Source organism: Rhinopithecus bieti, unplaced genomic scaffold, assembly GCF_001698545.2.
Source record: "Rhinopithecus bieti isolate Rb0 unplaced genomic scaffold, ASM169854v2 scaffold_28016, whole genome shotgun sequence".
Lineage (NCBI taxonomy): Eukaryota > Metazoa > Chordata > Mammalia > Primates > Cercopithecidae > Rhinopithecus > Rhinopithecus bieti.
In genome coordinates, this window is record NW_016813202.1 from 4,233,235 (window position 1) to 4,257,367 (window position 24,133).

At 44.8% G+C, this 24,133-nt stretch overlaps 1 pseudogene; it reads left to right on the plus strand.

Moving 5' to 3' along the window:
- The first annotated feature begins 3,064 nt into the window (after positions 1-3,064).
- LOC108512508 (NANOG neighbor homeobox-like) lies at positions 3,065-23,693 on the plus strand (annotated as a pseudogene).
- The last annotated feature ends 440 nt before the right edge of the window (positions 23,694-24,133 follow it).

Genomic DNA, 24,133 nt, shown 5'->3' on the forward strand with positions numbered 1-24,133 from the left:
GCTTTAACTGCATTCCACAAATTTCATAGGTTGTATTTTCATTTTCTTTCAGTTCTATGTATCTTTAAAAATTTCCTTGTAGGCTTTCTTTCAACCCACAGATTATTTACAAGTATGTTATTCAATTACTCCTTGCTTGTTATTTTCCTGTTGTTTTCCTATTACTGATTTCTTGTTTGATTCCATTATGGCTGGGTATCACACTATATGATTTCAATTCTTTAAAATTGTTTGAGGAGTTGGGCACAGTGGCTCACGTCTGCAACTCCAATGATAGGAATGTTGGGTCTTCTCTCATTGTCTCAAAGGTCTCTGAGTCTCTGGTCTTTTTTCAGTCAATTTTCTCACTGTTTTTCAGATTTAGTGAATTCTATTTTTTTTGTCTTCAAGTTCACATATATCCTCTCTCATCTTCACTCTACTATTGAGTTCATACAGTAAGTTTAAAAATCTCTGTTATTGTATTTTTTCAGTTCTACATTTTCATCTGGTTCTTTTTTAGAACTTCTATTTTTTTCTCAGATTTTTAATTTTTTCATTCGTTTTAAGAGAATTTATAACTTGAAGCATTTTATGATGCTACTTTAAAATCCTCGTCAGATCATCTCAAATCTGACTCATCTTGGTGTTGGTGTCAGCTGCCTGTCTTTGCTCCTTTGAGTTGAGATTTTTTATTTTGGTTCTTGGCATGAATGGTGAGTTTTTAATTATATCTTGGATATCTTGTCTGTTATGTCAGGAGAGTCTGGGTCCTATATAAATATTTCATATTAGCAGTCAGTTACCCTATTTAGGTTTAGCACATGCATCTCGCCTTACCTTATGGACTCTGGTTCCAATGTCAGTTTAATTTTCAGAGCCTTTGGTCTGCTGGGTTTCTCTGGTGCTGCTGGATATCCCATTGGTCCCTGAGTGGGTAGAAGGGCTTTCCCTTGTCATGGAAATTGAGTTTCTTTCAGTGGGTGGTGTTCCCCCACCTGCACTCCCCCTATTCCTTGGTATTTCTGGGCAGGGAAGGCAATTCTCTTAAAGAGCGAGAACATGGTGAGAAGAGAAGAGAATCTAGGAGCAAGGCTTGAGGAACCTCAACATTGAAACACTGTAGTGGAGGAGCTGCTGGCAATAGAAAAGGAGGGACAGGATTGCAGAAGGGCTGGGAGTATTTCAGAAACAAGAGAGGAGAGTATTTCAAGAAGGAGAGCATGGACATCCACGCCAAAGGCTGTTGAAAAGTCATGTAGGATGAACACTGAAAAGTTTCCACTGGATTAGGCTCCATAGTGGTCATCGGCTAGAGCAATTTTGATGCAGAGGTAAGGGTGGAGGCCAGAGTGAAACAGTTTGAAAGTTTAGACGCCCCCTCTAGTGAAGGCTACCTCGGTAGCAAAGCCATGTTTCCAGCAATGGAAAGTGAGAGGGGAACGATGCCTAGAAATCAAAGGCATCTCTGCATGAACTAAGGAGGAACTAATGCAACTGTAGGAGAGGAGCAGGAGGAAGCTGTCACAGTTTGCATTAAACAGATGTGAGCTTCTGTGGCCCCCAGAGTCACTGGCACCATCCTCCCGGGCTCTGCCCCATTCTACTCTCCACTTCTCAGGGTCCACCACTGCTCACTGCTGCCCACACAGATCCAGCATCCCTGCAGCCCTCCCCTCTCTGCCAAGGGGTTACCATGCCATTATGGATTATCTGGCTCATCTTCCCCAGCACTGTCAAGGTTCCCATTTCACCAACCAATGAATGCAAATGTTTAAAGAATATAACAGCTACTTTTAGAAGGGAATCATCTCCAGAATGATTTTAAAAGTCACTGCCTGTTATAGGAACATTCGTCGAGAGAAAAAGAAATCACCAATTTAGTCTCCCTGGACTGGACAGCAATTCTGAGACATTGGCTATCTAAATCATTTCCCCAAAACCCACTAAATGAACACAAAGAAGGAAAAGTAATGACTGTTTTTACATGTTTAGTTGGTGAGTTTTATTGCAAGCACATTAATTTTAGCTAGGTTAACACAGATAGAGTAGAATTCTATTTATGCAATAGGAAGACTTTATAGCCATTGCAACTACCTTCCAGGCAGTGTGCAAATACCCTTCTCAAGGACCTTTGAAAAGTGAGGTGAAACGGAAGGTGTTGAGATTATTTGCAAATGTGGGTTCTATTCTCAAACTGGCACCAATAAGATGGGTTACTGTAAATATTTGACATAATTATCTGGATCTTGTTTATCATTTGAAAAAGTGCATTAAATCATCCCTGAGGTGCATTTTAGCCCTAATATTATAAGAGTTTCCATATGCCTTTACTATTTAAAATGATTAAAGATTCATGGGTTGTAACCACTTGCTGTTACCTTTTTTTGTTGTTTTTTAATTTGAGGCAGAGTCTCACTCCGTTGCCCAGGCTGGAGTGCAGTGGTGCAATCTCAGATCACTGCAACTTCCACCTCCCAGGTTCAAGTGATTCTCCTACCTCAGCCTTCCACGTAGCTGGGATTACAGGTGCGTGCCACCACTACCGGCTAATGAAAATTTGTATTTTTAGTAGAGATAGGGGTTTTGCCATGTTGGCCAGGTTGCTGTCGAACTCCTGACCTCAGGTGATCTGCATGCCTTGGCCTCCTAAAGTGCTGGGATTACAGGTGTGAGCCATCACGCCCAGCTTAGCTGTTAACGTTTTCTAGAGTTTACTTTTTGATCACAGCCCCACCTATAATCGTTAAATGCTTTCCATCGGGAATTGTGTTGTATGGAAGTTTCCAGAAAAGCAGGGACACTGCTTTCTCAGTCAACTGGCACAGCGATGGCCTACTACAGGTATGCTCCCAGTAGGAGCACCTGGCTGTCAGATGAAGAAGGTGCGAGACAATGCGGGCTACTTTCCAGGGAAGCCTAACCCAGGCAAGGAACGACTAGCAGAGCTGAACGCTTGTCTGGCTTCCTCTCTCTCCTCCTGCCTCTCTTTTCCTTCCTTCCTTTGTGAAAGGGAGCAAAACAATACTGCGCGAGATCATGCCTGCAAACCTGTAAACCCTGGGTATTATCATGATAGCCCAGCATGGAGAAGCCCAGCGTGGTGACCCCCTGGTGGCAAAAGCAGCCAGCACAGCAGCCCCAGCCCATGGAGCATATTCCCACAGGGCAGCCTAGGAACCAGGACCCGCCTCGTGCCCAGACTCCCGTGGGTGGGCCCAGTCCTCACTGCCTTCCCCCTTCTGTCAACTGCTAGCTAGAGGCCTTTTCCCCCCACGGAGCCTAGGATGCATCCAGCCCACTTCAAGCCAGTCGCTTTGATACTGCACATTTTATTCCCCCTAAATATATTCACGGCAGCAACAAAGCTTTCAGCACAGAGCAGATGCAGGTCGGAGCAGAGTGAGCTGGAACGTGGTTTTTTTCCAGAACCCGGACTTTCTGAGGCTGTCCTGGACATCATCTGCCCCGCAGCCTTGCTCCAAACCTGGGTGGCACATAGGTCCCAGCGCCCGGGGTCAGACTCACATTTCTCTCTCTCATTCTTTCTGTTCCTTTACAGAGATTTCTCAGGATTCTCTTGTTCCTGTTCCACGGAAGACCCTCGAGGTGGCCTATATTGTATAGAAGCTGGATTGAGAGGCTGCTCACCCCACTGGGCAGAATTATCATTTCAAAATGGAATTCTAAGGGCACGTGGTTAGCGCCTGAAAGGCCGAGACATGGGCATTAATTGGTAAGTCGGCTGTGACAGCAGCCATCCCTGCACAAAACATTTCCCCCTTGAAAAATCTCACGCAAGTTCAAAATAGCTTTACACAATACTTGTGCTTCTCCCAGAGATGATTTTTTTCTTTTTCTTTCTTTTTTTTTTTAATCCTTGACCTACTTTTCCTCTATGTGCAATATACCTAATGAGTAATAACGACTTCAGAGAGGGTAGCAGCAGGGGAAACAAAGCTGAACGAATGCCTTGAGAAAATGACTCTGAAGCCCTCAGACTCAACGGACTTTCTTCTCAGGGCCAAAACAAGGGCGTTCGTCTGAATGCAGGTTTGCTGAAGATTCCTACGGCTGGATGGCGCCCCGGCTAAATAGTCAGGATATCACAGAGGTGGCTACCAGCAGAGCCAGACAGACAGGCTGACACACACGTGCACACACTTGCACACACACTCGCACACACACATGTGTTCACAAACCCACCCGATCCCCACCCAAGCTAGATGGTGCTGCAAAGAGAATGCTTTGGGGTCTGGAACGTTCGCTGCCATCTAAAAATGCTCTTCTAAAACAGACTCTGTCAATGACGGGATCCACACAGAAAGGGAACAGGCTTCTCCGCCTCTGGAGTCATAAACCCAAACCCCAGAAGGCTCGGGGGAGGAGGAGAGAAGTGGCCGCAGACTTCACTCACACACCGCTCTCCAGTCTGTGCACAGGGAAAACAGCTGCTGCCTCAGCCCCTGAGCGTATGTCAATCCCTTTGAATGGGAAATCAGAAAAGGTGTCCTAAGCCGGAGATGGGATTCTTGGGAATTGCATGAATAAGCGTCTCTTCTCTCGAAACCATCGGCCACCTTTCTTCAGCAAGATTTTCCCCAAGCAGGCCCCATGATGGGAGAAACACGCAGAGCTGCACTTGCTGAGTCTCTGTCAGGAGCAGGCACTGGGCTGGGTGATGTTGAACCTCACAGACGAGTTCAAATCCCACCTCCAGCAGCTATGGGCTATGAAGTCCTGGGCAAGTCACCTTCTTGAACCTTAATTTCCATGCCTGTTAAAAGATGATAATAACATCTGACTTCAGTGTGGTGAGGGTTAGTGATAACTGATATGAAACCACTTCACACATTGAGAGAGAATGCTCTCGATAAATGGTAGCTATGGTGATAAGCAAGACACGGTCCCTGCATTCAGGGAGATGCAGTTTGGTGGCCTTGAGGTCAGCTACAAGCCTGCTGGGATTGAGCTGGACCCTGAGTCTTCCTCAGCCCATGACTAGGGCCGGGAAGCAAAGCTGTGTGTAGCAGGTGTGGCAGAATGATTGCATTTCAGCTCCAATTTCTCATACCCAATTTTTCAGCAAGCAGTTTGCTTGACTTTACCCTGCCCTCCTGGCTTTTATTTTTCTGGAACCCTAAGCTTCTCAAAGGAGAGAGAGAGCGAGAGACAGACAGCACCTAGTTCTTGAAAAGAATAGGTTAGAGGCTCTCATAAGGATAGATCCTCAGAGGAGAAACACTGTGTGTCCTCCGGGGGTGTGACCCCAGCCCTTATGACTGCCAGCATCATCTGAGGTCCCTGGTCCCCTGTGGCCTGGAAGCAGCAGTTTCCCCGCCTGTAAAGGACCCCATGCATGGAGATAATGAGCCCCTCAGAGGCAACTCCAGGACCTGAAGGGCTGTGGCCTCACCCCTATTTTCTGCCACTTTAAAAGCTGCCTGGTTCTTGTGCCACCCTGGAGGATGGAGGTTGAGGGGTTTGAATAAGGATGGAAAGTAAATATTAGGCCTCTAAGTCAGATTCAACTTGCTTATGCCCACACCTGTGCTCACCTCTGGGAGGCACCAGGTTCTCCTCCTGACTGAGGGAGCTGAGTCTTCCGAGGGCTTCTGCCTCCTCCGGAGGGGGGAGGCATATGCAGACCTCGGCTCCCCAAGTGGGCCAAGGAAAATGACCTCTTTCCATGCTTCAACTTCTTGGATGCTCAGGGAAGTCAGGGCCTGTCTCCTGGCTCAGCAAACCCAGCAGGTCTCATTCAAATACAGCGAGACTGCCCCTGCCGGCCGCCTGCCCACAGTGCTCATGTGGTAGGTACAAGGCTGCACTGACTCCAGCTTTGTCCTCTCCCCACCACGGTGCCCATCCATGACCCTCCTGGGCCAGCTTCAGGTCTCTGGGGTCAGGGGTACCCAGAGCACACCCCTGCTGACCCCTGCCTCGGTGTTGGTGCCACTGCAGAGCCAGCAGGCAGGAGGAGCCAACCGGTAGGGGAACAGCAGGGCACAGGAGGGAAGAGGAGGAGCTGGAACATCTGCCCTGGGACCAGAGGTCTCCACGCAGAGAAGTGCAGCTGAACTAGTTTGCTAGGGCTGCCATGACAGGGTGCCAGGCAGGGCAGCTTAAACAACATTTATTTCTCCCACAATTCTGGAGGCTGGAAGTTCAACATCAAGGTGTCAGGAGGATTGGTTTCTTCTGAGGCCCCTCTCCTTGGCTCGTAGATGGCCATCTTCACGTTCTCATAGGGAGACCAGTCATATTGGATTAGGACCCACCCTTGTGACCTCATTTTACCTTAACTACCTCTTTCAGGACCCAATCTCTACGTACAGCCACAATCGGTGGGTACTGGGGGTTAGGACTTCACCAGGTGAATTTGTTGGGTGACAACATTCAGCCCATAACAGGATCACTGACTGAAGCCCTAAGGGGCTGCATGATTTTATTTTCCTCATGGAGAAAGGATCCAGGCCTTCTAGAAAGTTTGACCTTGTTTCTTCTTGGCTTGTTCTGTTGTGTAATTAGGGAAAATATTAGGAAAAAAAGGAAGGGGTCATTATATATATATATATTATATATATATATACACACACACACACACGCATGTGTTACCATTTTCGTTCAATAAAAATATATATTTTTTATTATTTTTTATTTTGTTTATTTATTTATTTTTGAGAGAGGGTCTGGCTCTGCCACGCAGGCTGGAGGGCAGTGGCGTGATCATGACTCACTGCATCCTCAGCCTCCTGAGCAGCTGGAACCACAGGCATGTACCACCACACCCAGCTCTTTTTTTTTTTTTTTTTTTGCCGGCAGGGGGTGGAGAGACAAGCTCTTACTATGTTGCCTAGGCTGGTCTTGAACTCCTGGGCTCAAGTCCTACTCCTGCCACGGCCTCCCAAAGTGCTGGGATTATAGGCATGAACCACTGTGCCTGGTCTCTTGTGTGTTTTTAGTTGACTTCGAAGAGACCAAATAGCCCCAACCGGACTGCTTTCCAGCTACAAGTGAGGATAGGTTCCTGCTAACCAACTCTCCTGAGGTATCTTTTTTTTTTTTTAGCCCACAGATCAGTGTCTTAACCCCACCCCCTCTGAGATCACCATTCCTTTCATAGGTTTCGCCTTAGACCACCTCTGCTCCCCTTCTCTCCTCTGTCCCTTCAGGACGGGAGACCCCATCCCACCCTGGGAGTTGGCCCATGGAAGGATAGCTGATCGCACCCCCAAGTGGGGTTAGACCATCACTTTGCTACCTCTTATCTCAGCATCAGATCAGTGCTTTCATCAGAATAGGGCCCTACTGTGTGCTCCATTTCCAAAACGCTCTCAGATACGTTTGATCTTTGTGTCTGCGGGAGGAGGAAGGAAATGAACTTTTACTGAGCTCGCTCCACATTTTAGGTGTATTGTTAGTGGTTTTTTGCATCTGTGGTTTCTTTAATTATCATGTCAACCTACGGCATGATTGTGTATCAAAAAAAAAAAGTTATTATTCTGTGTAACCCTCAACTCAACCCCACCCCACTGATGTGCTGCAGAGCGTGGGGTGCAGTACCAGAGACGTCTGAATATTAATCTACAGAACACATTGATCTACAAGTCACGTTGATCTATAGAACAAAGGGCATGGAGAGCTCAGGAAGAAGAAAATATTTGAGAGTGTGGCAGGGGCTGGTGGGGAGTGGAGAGAGAGCTGGTATCCTGTGGAATACAACTTTGAGGAGAGTTTTAGAAAGCCCTGCTGGGCATGGCTGGTGCATTCCCCTCCTTGCTTTGTTATAAAAGAGGATTTCTGACTTGCCTATTTGTGTTTCCTTGGGGGGTATCAGAGTTCAGGCCCTGGGCTTGTTACATTCAGGTACAGTTACTATGAGCACCATTTTATAAATGAGGAAGCTGAGGCTCAAAGAGATGAAGTCATTGTTGCTCAGTGAAAGACCCACAGATTAACTTCTCATTTGTCTAACTGCAGTCACCTGACTGACTGGTTCTTCCTGCCCATGGCGCAGACAATATCAGTTCACTGAGGTCGTGGCATTGCAATAGGGAAAGAGTTTAACTGGCGTGAGGCTGACCCACGTGGGAGAACAGGAGTTATCGCTCAAATCAGTCTCTCCAAAGGCTTGGCTTTTGGGTATCTTGGATAATTTTGTGGACAGGGGCCTAAGGAATGGCTGCTGCTGATTGGTTGGGGATGAAATCATAAGGGTGTGGAAAATGGTCCTCGTGCACTTAGTCTGCCTCTGCGTGGGGGCCACAAGACCTGTTGAGCCATGAGTCATGAGTCCTGGTGGGGTCAGTCTGAAAGAGATCTCAAAAAACCAATCTTAAGTTCTACAATAGCGATGTTACTTATAAAAGCAATTGGAAAAGTCACAAATCTTGTGACCTCTGGCCACATGATCCCTGAGCAGTAAGGGATTATAGAAACTATGCCTGTCTTGTCGGAATTCAGGCCCCTCTCATAATCCTAACCTTGTGGACTTTCATTAGTTTTACAAAGGTGGTTTAGGTTGGGGAAGGGCTATTATCATCTTTGCTTTAAATGTAAACTATAAACTAAATTCCTCCGAAAGTTAGCTTGTCCTATGCCCAGGAATGACCAAGGACAGCCTGGAGATCAGAAGCAAGATGAGATCAACTATGTCAGATTTCTTACTGTCATCATTTTTGCAAAGTCAATTTCCTAACCACAAAGGCTGTTTTGCAATGTAGTCCATAGTCGACACTTCATTAATATTTATTTGAGCCCATTTACTTTTTCACATTTTGGCCAATTAGGAAACAGAGGCACTACTGAGTATGTGGCATTCCCCAGGCCAACCAGCCTTCTGAAGTCCTCGGAGGTGAGAGGACCACCTCCTCCTCTTGGCACTAACTGTGCTGTGCTTTGCACAGAGTTTCATCAGTTCCTGGCATCTCCATCTAACCCCCTCTTCTTAACTTGGACCGGACCATCTTAAGTCTCAGGAAGGATGTCATCCATTGATTTTACCCTGTAGAATGCACACACAGTTACTCTGTGATTTTTCACATTCTCAAGTATTTCCCACTTGCTTTTTATCAACAATGATGTAATAAGGCACACTTCTGTAAGTTCTGTTTCCAGGGAGAAGAATGGAAGCTTTGATTTCCTCTCTCAGCTTGACCAGAAAAAAAAAACAGGTCCTAAAAGCCAGCATTCTTTAACTCCAATGCTAATAATTCCAACTCCTTATTGTGTTTTTAAACCAAAGGGTCAGGTGAAAAGTAAAGCAAAATTGCCCCAGAAATCCAAAGAGGGTGGATCTCACATTCAGAGGCCTGCAGGGAACAAAGCCCTGCAAGGATAGACGATGAGGCCTCCCACACTGAAGGATGCCAGCTGGAGTCAATGCGGCTGAGTGCTGCACTTACCTCCCAGGAACAGTGCTCTCCTGACCTTGAGCTCCTCCTTTCTCCCACAGGGGATGCCTGAGGGAAGAGGGAGAAAGAAAACTGCCCAAGCAGAGCTCAGATTCTGTCACCTTTTAGCAGAGCTGACTTAGGAAATAGCGAGTTGTGAACTATAATTTCAGGGATGCTTGGAAGACGCCCTCCCACAAGCTAAATTATTTCTAGAATTTCCACCATCAATGATTATTCCTTGGGTTGATGGATTATCTCCCATCAAAATGCAAATGTACCTTGAAAGGTATCACTTGTGCACGGGGAGAATTAATGAGTAGATGGCAGATTTTGGAACTAGACCTCTGTTCTTATCTTGGCTCTTCCATCTCCTACCTGTGTGACCTTGTGCCAGTACCTGACCTCTCTGAGCATGGGTGTGCTCAGGTGACCCTGCCTCATAGAGGTAATGGACTTAAAACCACTTAGACATAATGCATGCTGGATAAATACTGGCTGCATCCCATCCAATTTAATATGTTGTGTTACCATTTCCATTCAATTCCATGTAGTTTTAAATTTCCTTTGAGAACATTGCAATTCAGAGCCTAAACTCTGAGAGTTAGACTGTCAGGATTTAAATGCCACCACCTCTGCCACTTGCTAGCTGCAAGACCTTGGGCAAGTGAATTAATGATTCTGGGCCTCAGTTTTCTTATATGTAAAATGGAATCAAAATTGTACCTCTCTCATAAGATTGTGGAGACCAGTGACTTGATACAGATAAAGCACTTGGTATACATTATCTTTAAGCCATCAGTCATTGCCTCTTTCATGTGAATTACCTCATGAGCACATTTCCATTTTGATAGTTAAGCTAAGTGTTTTAAAGAAAACTACTTTTTTTTTTTTTTTAGTGTAAATGTTAAGTGGATAAATATTCCCTTTTCTCTTTTGGATTCTTTCCCCTTAGATGTCTTTGGTACATTCATTCCCCTTCTCTTCCAATCCCCCAACCCCCAAGCCAAAACACTTCACTGTTTACCTGTTAAAATGACTTATCGTATTAAGTTATAGAACCCAGCAGACATGCCCAAGACAAGATCAAGGCAGCTGGAAGACTACCTCAGAGATAAACCAGCTACATGATATGTCCTGTACATCTTTAACTTAGTAGTGCCTAGAGAGAGCAACAAATACTGTCCTCACTGACCAGATGATGCTGAAGCGTCTAAGGCACTTGGGACCACTTCCTTGTGTTCTTATCACTGTCCCCAAAGGCGTGTCTGACTTGTGAAAAATGAAAAAAGTGGCCTGGCTACAAGGTTAGAGGGTCAGATTTGACCTAGTGTTATTTTTTTTCAAACAGTGCCCCTTGGCTCTCTGGCGTTTGTGGGATGAACTCAAAGGATTCTTTAAAATAAAGCCTAATTATTGAAAATAAAGTTCTATGACCAACTCAGTGTCTCATTTCATTTTACCAGGCCCTCCCCTAGCAGCCAATCTATAAAATAGAGAAAATTTATTATTGGCACAGTCATACCCCCTCTTTTTCATCCCCCTGATGTGGGCAGGACAAGCCTTGGGGTGTCTGCCTCTCCCATAGTCCTCTTCCCATGAGTTCCTCCCACTGTGGGCTGCCATGTTGGAACCATGATCATGTGACCACATGGCCACAGCTGATTGGACAGTGGATAGACAGCATGGCCAGTGCCTATTCTGCAGACTCATTCCTTGAGCAGTATAAATATGAAACAGAGAGAGGCAATTGAGTGCTCGGTCATGGGAAAATAAACTCAACCTCCATCAGAGAGAAGTAATACTCAGAAGCCATGAGCTGGAGAATCTGTGAATAGGCAGAGGCTGTAACTAGCAGAGGCCAGGAGGTAGAGGAAAGAGAAAGAGTAGGTTGCAAGCAGTCATAGTGATAGGGACAGGAGGCAGGGAAATTCTGGGCAGAAGAGGGTGAGTCACCAGTAAGGGTCCCACCCTCAAGCCTGGAACCACAGCCCAAAGTGAGAACATGCATTCCTGTTTTCCTGCTCAAATGTTGCACTTTCCAAAACCACCCATGGCCTGCCCTGTCTCCTATCTTCTGCCCATAAAAACCCTAGGCTGCACGGGTAGAGAGGAGAAGAGGAGAAGTGCAGGACGTCGGAGATTATAGTTGGATGTCAGGGAGAAGCAGTTTGACTTCAGAGGGGTGGCTTGATGGTGTTGCTTCAGACAGGAGTCTGGCTGGGGATGGCTGGACTCCAGGGGAAGATCACCTTCCCAATCCATCCCCCTTCCAGCTCCCCTTCCTGCTGAGAGCCACTTTCATCGGCAATAAAATCTTTTGCATTCACCACCCTTTAATTCATTTGTACAATCTGATTTTTCCTGGACAGTGAACAAAAGCTTGGGTACCATAGGTGCAGATGCAAAAGACTGTCACACTGACCCTCTGCCCTCACTGGCAGAAAGCAGCCACCTCACGTGAAAGGGCAGAGGGCTCACTGAGCTGTTAACACTTAAATTGTCCATAGACAGCAAAGCTAAAAGAACGCTGACTGTAACACTCCTTCTGGGTCTTTGGGGGTCATGGATATTCCCTGCTAGATGCTGCTGCAAGGCCTACATGGAGTTTTGCTTCTGCTGGCGCCCAAAAGCACTCACCCTGGCTCCCACACCCACTCACCTGCATGCTCCCTCCCATGACAGGTTGAGTACAATGGGTTCAAGAGAGTGGAGTTTGCCCCCACTGGCACCAAAGCAGCTGGCTAGCTCCAGTGCCTGCACTCTGGTTCCCACCCACAAAAGGGTCAGGGAAAATTTCCTGCTTCAATAGGGGCAATGGAAGAAAGACCCTTAAGGGCTGAGTAAAGGTAAGGGCTAAGGGCATCAGAGGGCTCCTGCTGCTGAGGTGATGATCATCCTAAGACCACCCTTCCTGGATCACTTTTCTATTCCCATGAGGCCTGACTGTAAAAATATTTCTGGGGTCCCTTTGAAGCTTGTGCATGTCATCTATATTCCATCCTTTACTCCAGAGCTGCCCTTATAATAAACACAGCATACTCAAGCAACCACAGTACAGTTCAGTTTCTTAAAACCTAAGACTAACACACCTATTGTATGAACCTCTGGGTACTTCTGCTCCCCTACCCTTACCTAAGTACCATGTGCAACCCAGCTGCCAGTTAGCCCCCGTTGGGCCACTTGAGGTTCTACAAAGGACCCATCTTTCAAGACCCTGGGAAATAAATTGGAAATTGTCACCTTTCAGATGCTGAAACTGGCAGGTGTCAGAGAGGTGGGTGATGTGTGGTGTTTGGGGCCAGAAGACATAGCCAGTGACCTTCTACCACACTGCATTGAAAAGCTCTCTATTCTGCTTCCTGAAAGCCCAGCCCTGCACAGCTCCCAACCTGGTAGATTAGGGCTGGAAAGGTAACCTAACAAGAGTTTGTCCTAAGGTGGTAGAGAGAGAAAAGAAAAATCTCCACTAGCTGGCTGTTCTCCCATCTCTCTCTCTCTTCTTGGCCCTCCCTATTCCCTGAGACACAATGATATTGAAATTAGGCCAGTTAATAACCCTACAATGGCCTCTAAATGAGTGAAAGAAAGGGTCACATGTCTCTTACTTTAAATTAAAAGCTAGGAATTATTAAGTTTAATGAGGAAGGCATATTGAAAGACAAGACAGGCTGAAAGCTATGACTCTTGCACCAGTCAGTTGTGAATGCAAAAGAAAAGTTCTTGAAGAAAATGAAAAGTGCTACTCCAAGGAACACGTGAAGATTAAAAAAAAAAGTGAAACCTTATTATTAGCCTTATTGCTGATATGGAGAAAGCACGAATGGTCTGGATAAAGGATCAAACCAGTCACAACACTCCCTTAGGCTGAAACCTAATCCAGGGCAAGGCCCTAACTCTCTTCAGTTCTATGAAGGCTGAGAGAGATGAGGAAGCTGCAGGAGAAAAGTTGAAAGCTAGCAGAGATCGGTTCATGAGGTTTAAGGAAAGAAGCTTTCTTTCTAACAGAAAAGTACAGAAGAACCAGCAAGTACTCATGTAGAAGCTGTAGCAAGTTATCCAGAAGATCAAACTGAGATATTGATGAAGGTGGTTACACTCAACAACAGATTTTCAATGTAGACGAAATGGCCTTCTGTTGGAGTAAGACACTCTCTACGTCTTTCAGAGCTAGAGAGAAGTCAATGCCTGGCTTCAAAGCTTCAAAGGATGGGATGACTCCCTTGTTAGAAGCTAATGCAGCTCGTGACTTCAAGTCAATGCACATTTACCATTCCCAAAATGCTAGGGGCCTTAAGAATGATGTTAACTCTTAGCCTTTACTTTCTGCTATAAAAAATTAAAAGAAAAAGAAAAGAAAGAAAAGAATTATGTGAACTCTACTCAATGTTTTATAAGTGAAACAACAAAGCCTGGCTGACAGCACATCTGTTTACAGCATGGTTTACTGAATTTTTGAGTCCACTCTTAAGACTTACTGCTCAGAAAAAGAGATTCTTTTCACAACATTACAGCTTATTGACAATAGACCTAGTTACCCAAGAGCTCCAATGGAGACGTCAAAGGAGATTAATGTTGTTTTCATGCCTGTTAACACAGCATCTATTTTGCAACTCATAAGATCAAGGAGTCATTTCAACTTCGAAATCTTATTTAAGAAATTCATTTCATAAGGCTGTAGTTGCCATAAATAATGATTCCTCTGATGGATCTAGGCAAAGTAAACTGAAAATTTGGAAAACATTCATCACTCTGGATACCATTAAGAACATTTGTGGTTCATGAGAGAAGGTGAAAATAACACTGGCCAGGCATGGTGGATCCTAACACTTTGTGAGACTGAGGTGAGAGGGTTGCTTGAGCCCAGGAGTTTGAGACTAGCCTGGGCAACAGAGGGAGGCCTTGTTGTCTCAAAAACAAATAAACAAACAAACAAACCCCACAACATTAATAGGAGTTTGAAACAATAGATGACTTTGAGGGGTTCAAGATTTCAGTGGAGAAAATAACTGCAGACGTGGTAGAAATAGCAAGAGAATACCAGAGAACTAGAATTAGAAGTGGAGTCTGAAGATGTGACTGAATTGCTGCAACCTCTTGATAAAACTTGAATGAATGAGGAGTAGCTTCTTATTGAACAAAGAAAGTGGTTTCTTGAGATAGAATCTACTCCTGGTGAAGATGCCGGGAACACTGTTGAAATTCAACAAAGTATTCAGAATGTTCCTAAACTTAATTACTAAGGCAGCAGAGTTTGAGAGTATTGAGTCCAATTTTGAAAAAAAAAAAAAGTTATTCTGTGGATAAAATGCTCTCAAACAGCATCACATGCTACAGAGAAATTTTTCGCAACAGGAAGAGCCAATGGATACAGTAAAGTTCATTGTTGTCTTATGTTAAGAAATTGCCACAGTGACCCACAAATTCATCAACCACCACCCTGATCAATCAGCAGCCATCAACATTGAGGGAAGACTCTCCACAAGCAAAAAGATCATGACTGGCTGAAGGCTCACTTGATCATTAGCAATTTTTAGCAATAAAGTATCTTTCAAAGTTAAGGTATTTAGACTGGTTTTCTAGACATAATGCTATCGCATACTTAATAAACCACAGTAGAGTGTAAACATAACTTTCATACATTTAACATTAACTGGGAAACAGAAACTTGTCTGACTCAGTTGATTGCAGTGGTCTGGACCTGAACCCTCAGGATCTTCCAGGTATGCCTGTACTTTCTCCAGCCTCCTTGTGGGAAATGGGAGAAATCACAGCTAATGCACACTGAGCTGATGCTATTGCACCAAGCTATTACCATGTCCCAGGCACTGTCCTGAGTGTTTATCACATCCTGATCCTCACAGGAACACTATGAGGTTGGCCCATATTGGCCCCATTTAGAGATGGGACAACTGAGGCACAGAAAGATAACTTTTCGAAGATGGCACAGCTAGGAAGCCACAGAACTGGCATGTGAACCTGCAGGGCCAACTTTAAAGGCCTGGACTCATCTTCAGGAGTAACTACAAGATAAAAGCCCTCATTGCCCAACTGTGTGGGTCCAGGGAGCTCAGGGCTTTTCAGAGGCAGACAAGGTGGGCATTTTTTTTTCAAAAATTTTCAAGTTTCCTCCCAAACATACTATCTAGTGTCTACCTGATATTCCATCATATAAATATACCATCACTTCAAACCATTTTCCTGATGTGAAACATTTATGCTGTTCCCAAGTCTTCGGTATTTTGGACAGGAATGCCTTTGTACCTATTTCATGGTCTGGTGATCCCTCTCCTTCCTTTTAAACTCTCTACAGCCTCTCTGGGCAACCTGTTGCGGTGGACCACGCCTCTTCATCCTCCTCCGTATTGCCCACCACCTGCGAACAGAACACACAGCAGCGATTCAGCAGCAGCCTCTACCTATCGGAGCAGGGTTGCCAGGCAAAGTAGAGGAGGCCCAGTTATATTTGAATTTCAGCTAAGTAAGCAATAATTTTTAGTCCCCAATTTTTAGTCCCCAATATTTCAGGGGACATACTTAAACGAAAGATTGTTTTCTAGTTTATCTACAATCCAAATTTAACTGGGCATCCTGTGTTTTTCTGGCAAAACCATCTCAGAGGGCTGGCTTCTTCCTGCAATAGCAGTTTTAATCAGCTGAGCACTTTATTTCATTTTTGCCATGGAAGAATTGATTGTCTTTTCCTCTGCTCAGGGTGGGGCAATGGGGCGCTGGTACATTTTAAGAATTAAAAATGCTTCAGTGCTTGCAACTTTCCTAAGCCGGTCTTCCCAGCCTCAGAATTGCTGCTGTTACTTCCCTGCTTGGTTTAGGCTCTGAGGCCAGATTTGCCACGTCCATCCCTTAGGCATTGAGAACTTATGTTTGCTTCCATTGGGGTTGTGTTCAGGGACCTCTCTCTCCTGGGTTAACCGGCATCTGGGGTCAGAGTGAGGTGGATGAGGAGAAACACATCAGCCCTTGGCCCCTGGATACTTCGCCAGTGGCTTCACACCTGGGAGTCACAGACCCTGCTGAGTGAAGGTCAGCCACACTGGACAGTCCTTTTGAGAACCGGCTTTTTAACCAGCAGAGACAGACTGGTCACCAAGAGAACATCAAGCCTTGACGATTGGAGGACTTAGCACAAAAGAAGGTGGGAGGGAGGACAGAGGACAGGGAAGCCTGCTTGGTCTCCTGTGGGGGTCCACAGAAGTACAGAAGTGTCCAGAGTGCTCCCAAACGGAGTCAAGCTGCATCTGCTCCAGGAAGCCTTTCTTGATAGAAACAGAGGGCCAGTATCCTCTCATTTATCCCCCACCTCTCCCAGAGGGCATGCCTGGGCCAAGGCTCACCTGGCTTCATGTGTGAGCTGTGTCTGTATTCACCCTGCATCAGCTCAGTTCAACACATCTTTCTGAACACCTGCTATGTGCTGGGTTGCAGACTGACAGCTTCTCTCTCTCTTTCTCTCTTTTTTTTTTTTTTTTTTTTTTTTTTGAGAGGGAGTTTCGTTCTTGTTGCCCTGGCTAGGGTGCAACGGCGTGACCGCAGCTCACTGCAATCCTCGCCTCCCAGGTTCAAGCAGTTCTCCTGCCTCAGCCTCCTGAGTAGCTGGGATTACAGGCATGTGCCACCATGCCTGGTTAACTTTGTATTTTTAGTAGAGACAGGGTTACACCATGTTGGTCAGGCTGGTCTCAAACTCCCGGCCTCAGGTAATCCACCTGCCTCGGTCTCCCAAAGTGCTAGGATTACAGGCATGAGCCACCGTGCCCAGCCCCTCTTTTTTTTTTTTTTTTTTTTTTTCACTTTGCGAGGGAGTCTTGCTCTGTCACCCAGCCTGGAGTGCAGTGGCACCAGCTCAGCTCACTGCAACCTCTGCCTCCTGGGTTCAAGCGATTCTCCTGCTACAGCCTCCGGAGTAGCTGGGATTACAGGCACATGCCACCATGCCCGGCTAATTTTTGTATTTTCAGTAGAAACGAGGTTTCACTATGTTGGCCAGGCTGGTCTTGAACTCCCGACCTCAGGTGATCCGCCCATCTTGGCTTCTCAAAGTGCTGGGATTACAGGTGTGAGCCACCACATCCAGCCACAGCTTCTTTGTGCCTTTTCACAATGCAAAGAGACTGCAGAGAGCTCTCTGCAGTCTCTTTGCTAAGGGCACTAATCCTATTCATGAAGGCTCCATCCTCATGACCTAATTGCCTCCCAAAGCCCCACCTCCGAACATCATCACCTTGGGGGTGAGGATTTCAACACAGGAATTTGGCAGGGGGGGCACAAACATTCAGACCATAACACCATGAGATTGAGGAAAAAAAGTTTTTTCATGCTCACATCTTCAGGAAGTAACTTGGCACAGCCTACTCAGGGACACCTTTTGCCCACAGAAATCCAGCACAGGAAATTGTTCAAAAGCTCATTACACACAAGCACCTACCACATCCCTGGGCACCTTTTCCTCATCCATCTCTTCTTCTCTCCACCTGCAAACTGTCTGCCTGGGCTAGCTTGGGCTAATTACTGAGCAATAAAGTGTCTGATTTTTATATAGTGGCTCTGTTCGGAGCTGCCAAAGACATTAAAAGTAGGGCCAGGGTAGGAGAGAAAACGTATTTTCCATTATTTTACCTAGAAGATTCATTTGATGGGGAGAAATAGGCTCACTGCCCTAACCAGAGAGTTGGATGAGAAAAAAATTCCTCATTAATTTTAAATATGTCAGCTGGAGAAGGAGATTAAAGTGAGGACGACGGATGAGTGGTGCTCCTGGGAGCAGACAAAAGCACACCCAGGAAAGGGTATGAGCCCTCAGCAGAAACAGAGCTACCCTCACTAGCTCTGCAGGGACAGCAGCTCCAGAGGGTGCCCCTTGGAACAGCGGCACCATGCACTGGACACCCCCTCCCACGGCATTGGCTGGCACTGCCCACTCGGCTGGCAAGACTATAGGGTGATGAGGACTTGGCTCTGATGAAGTCGGAGCTGGAGATAAAATACTGTGGGCTCTTGGCATCCTCCTAAGTGGCCTGGCGAGGCATAGATAATAATAAGGGAGCAGCCCATTCGGTGTTTACACTCAGCTGTCTCTAGTAGGCAAGTTGCAAATGTTCACCTTTATTAACGCATGTGTCTTCTCATTACCCTGCAAAGCAGACGGGTCTATGGTGTCTTCGAGAAAGAAATACTGGCTGGTTTCTTAAAGCAACTTCGAATTCCCCTTGTACCATGCTTAGATTGCTGTGCAACTTAGAGGGGGCCCCTTTGCTCCTGCCAAAGTGGCAAGAGGTGAGCATTGAGGGAGTGGTTGGCAGGACAGCTGGCCAACATCAAAGGAAAGCTGAGCTACTGTTCACAGCTGCTCTCTATCCAGGCCCTTTGTAGGAAGCCCTCCGATTTACCTGTGGGTTAGTGTGGGAGCCCACGCATGTGTGTTTTCTGTGTGCTCAGCCTCCCTTGTAGAACCAGTCCTCCCTACTCTCGGTTCAGATAATTCAGGCACATGACCCGGACCAGGCCAATTACAATTGTACGTATTCCTGGGTACGTAACAAGCCAGACAAGTCAGAATCAATTTAGGACCTTTCTGGAGGTATTGGAAGAGGGACTCTTTTCATGGTTTGCTAAGTTGGTGGAATGTAAAATATCTTTGCCATTGTTTGGGAAAAGCCTGCCTAGGAATAAAACCAATGTGAAAGAAAGCAGGGCTAAAATTGAGAGGTGGAATCCCAATTACATGGTTTTAGTACTTGGGTCAAGCTGTGCCTGAAACTCATAGACTTTCCATTACCTGAGCCAATGCCACCTTTTTGTCTTAATCCAGCGTGGGTTTAGTTTCTTTAGTTTACAATCAAAAGAGCTCTGTTTCATACTCTAAGTATATAAATTTGGACATGTTTTATTTCTGAGACTCAGTTTTCTCATAGGTAAAATAGGGATAATAATGCTCTATCTACAGCTATTGAACAGAGCCAGTCACAGGACCAAGAATATGATCTTTGCTTGGCCCTATTGACCATTTTGGTCCTAGTTTTCTCTTGCAAAATGGGCGAACAAGACTGCTTGACCTCCCAGAAATGGAAGCAGTTGGGATAATGGATGTGGAAAGGAACCTGTACACTTATATGGAATTTTTTTTCTAGGGGTAACCACATTAAAAAAAAACAAACTTTTTATTTTTGAGATGATTATAGATCCACATGCAGTGATAAGAAGCAACACCGTCGGTCACCGTGGCTCACGCCTGTAATCCCAGCACTTTGGGAGGCCAAGGTGGGTGGATCACGAGGTCGGGAGCTGGATACCACCCTAGCCAACATGATGAAACCCCATCTCTACTAAAAATACAAAAATTAGCCGGATGTGGTGGTGTGCACCTGTAATCCCAGCTACTCAGGAGGCTGAGGCAGGAGAATCACTTGAACCCGGGAGGGGAAGGTTGCAGTGAGCCGAGATCGCACCACTGCACTCCAGCCTGGGTGAGAGAGCGAGACTCTATCTCAAAAGAAAAGAAAAAAGAAAAAAGAAAAAAAAAAAAAAGGAAGCAATACACCCTTCACCCAGTTTCCCCAGTGGTAACGTCTTGCATTGCTATAGTAAATAGCAGAATTAGGAAATTGGCATTGATGCAGTACATTGACCTTAGAATTTCACCACTTTTACATGCATGCAGTTGTGCATGTGTGTGTGTGTATATTTAGTTCTATGCAATGTGAGTTCGTATGACCACCACCACAGTCAGAATATAGACTACAAGGACCCCTTATGCTATCCTGTTTTAGCCATGGCCTCCTCCTCCCCATTCATCTTGCCAAACCCCCGACAGCTGCGAATCTGTTCGCCAGCTCTGCAATTTTATTATTTCAAAAATATTGTATACACAGAATCATATGAGAGGTAGCTTTTTGAGATTGGCTCTTTTCACTCAGCATGACTACACTGAGATCCATCCAACTTGCCGCGGGTATCAGTAGTTTCTCCGTTGTATTGCTGAATGGTGTCTCACGGTACGGATGTAGTACAGTTTAACACATTAATAGAGGGCATTTTGGTTGTCTCCAGCTTTTCTGGCTGTAACAAATAAAGTTTCTATGAACATTGTGTATAAATTTTTGTTAAAAACACAAGATTTTGAAATGAAAATTTCTCTGGGATAAAGGCCCAAGAATCTAATTGCTAAATAAGTCCGGTTTTAGTTTTAAAAGAAACTGATAGCCAGGCACGGTGGCTCATGCCTGTAATCCCAGCACTTTGGGAGGCCGAGACAGGCAGATCGCTTGAGCCCAGGAGTTCAAGACCATCCTGGGCAACATGGCAAAATCCTGTCCCTACCCAAACAAAATACAAGAATTAGCTGGACATGGTAACACACACCTGTAGTCCCAGCTACTTGGAGGGCTGAGGCAGGAGGATTGCTTGAGCCCAGGAGGTTGACGCTGCATTGAGCCATGACGGTGCCACCGCACTCCGGTCTGGTGGACAGAGTGAGAACCTGTCTCAAAAAAACCAAACCAAGGCCGGGCGCAGTGGCTCACGCCTGTAATCCCAGCACTTTGGGAGGCTGAGGCGGGCAGATCACGAGGTCAGGAGATCGAGACCATCCTGGCTAACATGGTGAAACCCCGTCTCTACTAAAAATACAAAAAATTAGCCAGACGTGGTGGCGGGCGCCTATAGTCCCAAGCTACTCGGGAGGCTGAGGCAGGAGAATGGCGTGAACCCGGGAGGTGGAGCTTGCAGTGAGCCGAGATCGTGCCACTGCACTCCAGCCTGGACAGAGCCAGACTCTGTCTCAACAAAAAAACAAAAAACAAACCAAAACAAAACAAAAACCAAAAAACTGACAAGCTATTTTTTAGAATGGCTGTACTATTTTTTATTTCCACCAGCAGTATATAAGTGGTCTGATTTTTCTGCATCCTCAGCAGCATTTGGTGTTACCACTATATTTTATTTTAGCCATTCTGGTAGGTATGTAATGCTATCTTGTACTTTTAATTGGTATTTTTCTAATGGCTAATGATGTGGAATATCTTTTCACATGCTTGTTTCCCATCTGTACATCCTCTTCAGTGAAATGTCTGTTACATGTCTTTTGCCCATTTTCTAACTGGATTGTTGAGTTTAAAGAATTGTTACATATTCTAGATACAAGTCCTTTGTCTAACGTGATTTTCAAATAATTTTCCCAATCTGTAGTTTGTCTTTTTGTCCTCTTAACATAAGCTTTTACAAGAAAAGTTTTTAAGTTTGGTAAGTTTCAATTTATCAATTTCTTCTCTTTTTTCTGAGACAGGGTCTCAATCTGTCGTCCAGGCTGGAGTGCAGTGGCACGATCACGACTCACTGTAGCTTTGACATCCCAGGCTCAAGCAATCCTGCCACCTCACCCTCCTGAGTAGCTGGGACTACAGGCGCACGCCACCATGGCTAGCTAATTTTTTAAAAGTATATTTTTAGTAAAGACGAGGTCTCTCTATGTTGCCCAGGCTGGTCTCAAACTCCTAAGCTCAAGCGATCCTCCTGCCTCAGCCTCCCAAAGTGCAGGGATTACAGGCGTGAGCCACCACAGCTGGCATCTCCCTAAGTATTTAGGTCTTCTTTGGTTTCCTTCATCAGCACTTTGTAATTTCAGCATAAGGATACTGTGTATGTTTTGTTTGATCTGTTTGATAACTATTTCCCTTTCTTTGGGCAATTATTAATTGTGCTGCATTTTTAAATTTTGGTTTCCACTTGTTCATTGTTAGTATATAGAAGTGCAATTGATGTTTGTGTGTTGATCTTGTATCCTGTGATCTTATTGAACTCAATTATTAGTCCTATGAAATTTTGTTTTGTTTTGCAGATTCCTTGGGATTGCAACCATATTGTCTGCAAATAAAGACATTTCTATCTTCTTTTTTACTCTAAATGACTTTTATTTCTTTTTCTTCCCTTACTGCAATTACTAAAATTTCCAGTACATTGTTGAGTAAGAGTGGTGAGAGCAGGCATCCTTATCTTGTTCCCGTCTTAGAAGGACACCATTCAATCTTTCACTATTGAGTATGATGTTAGCTTTAGGTTTGTGCAGATGCTCTTTATGAGATCAAGCAAGTTCCCCTTTATTCCCAATGTACTGAGTGCCTTTAATCATTGATGGGTGTTGAAGTTGTCAAATGTTTTTCTATGTCAATGGTTATGATCATATTTTTCTTCTTTGGCCTGTTGATACGGTGAATCACATTAACTATCAAGTATTGAGCTAGCTGTACATATGTGGAATAAATGCCATGTGGTCATGGGATTTATACATTGTTAGATTCAACTGGCTAAAATTTTGTTCAGAATTTTTGTCCATATTTTAATTGGAACTTGTTTTACTGTTGAGTTTTGTGAGATTCATATATTTAATGTACAAGTTCTCTGTTAGATATATAGGTTGCAAATCTTTTCTCCCAGTCTATAGCATGTCTTTTCATCCTCCTTACAGGTCTTTTGCTGAGCACAAGTTTCAAATTTAGATAAGGTCGAATATATCAATCTGCTATGAACTGAATTGTGTCCTTCAAAAATTCCTATGTTGAATTTTCTAACTCCCAATGAGACTCAGTGTGACTCTGTTTTGGCCTGAGAGGAGGTGATAGAGGTTAAATGAGGTCATAAGGGTAGGGCCTGAATCCCACAGGGCTGGTGCTCTTACAAGAAGAAGAGAGACAGGAGAAAGAGGAGCAAAAAAGAAAGCTTTGAAAGAGCAGCCATTGACTTTGAGGAAGTCCAGGAAAGGAGTGTCCAGGAAGTGGGAGAAGAAACTTTTTCAGTGTGGAGAGAGATCCTGATACTTCAGAAGCCCCTGATAATTCAAATCTTTTTATACAGAAACAACCAGCTATGCCTTGGGATCAAAATCTAGAACAATCAAATGGAAATTGCAGTGAAGATGAACAAAAGGGAAAGCAGAAATGTAGAGAAGGAGGAGGAGAAGCAGGCAGAAAGAGAGAGTGAGAAAAAGAAGAGGAAAATGAAAAGGAGCTGGAAGATGAACAGGAAAAAAAAAAAGGAAAAGGGAAATGAGAAACAGTATCCCAAGAAAAGATGAGTCAGCAAATCCTTCATGGACAATCTCTGGGCAAAGTTTAAGTTAAACAGCTGCCCACAATACAAGAGAGCTATCACTCTTATTTGAATTTGGCATGACATATCAACAGATAAGTCAATGGTTTTGTAAAAAGAGGAAGAAATATAACAAACAAATGTCCAAGAGAAAGCAAAAGAAAACACACACGAGATGGGGTCTCTCTGTATTGCCAAGGCTGGCCTCGAACTCCTGCCCTCAAGCGATCTTCCCACCTTGGCCTCCAGAAATGATGTGAATCCAGGCATGAGCCATTGCACCTGGCTAAGACAATTTATATACACCATTCTCACCAATAAATGGAGTTCTGAAAGGATAAACAAGAAAATATTAACAATCGTTAATTCTGTGGAGAAATGAGGGGATTGAAAAGGAGGTTTTATACAGTTTATTTTACCCTACTGTAGATTTAAAGTTTTATAATGGATGTTAATTCATTTTATTTAAGAAAAAATCAATGAATAAATTTTTTTAAAAAAAAAGAAGAAGAAGAGACTCCTCTCACACGAGGACACTGTGAGAAAGCAGCTGTCTACCAGCCAGGAAGGGAGCCCTCACCAGAAGCCGAACCCTATCAGACCTTGATCTTGGACCTCCAGCCTACAGAACTGTGAGAAAATACATTGCTGTTGTTTCA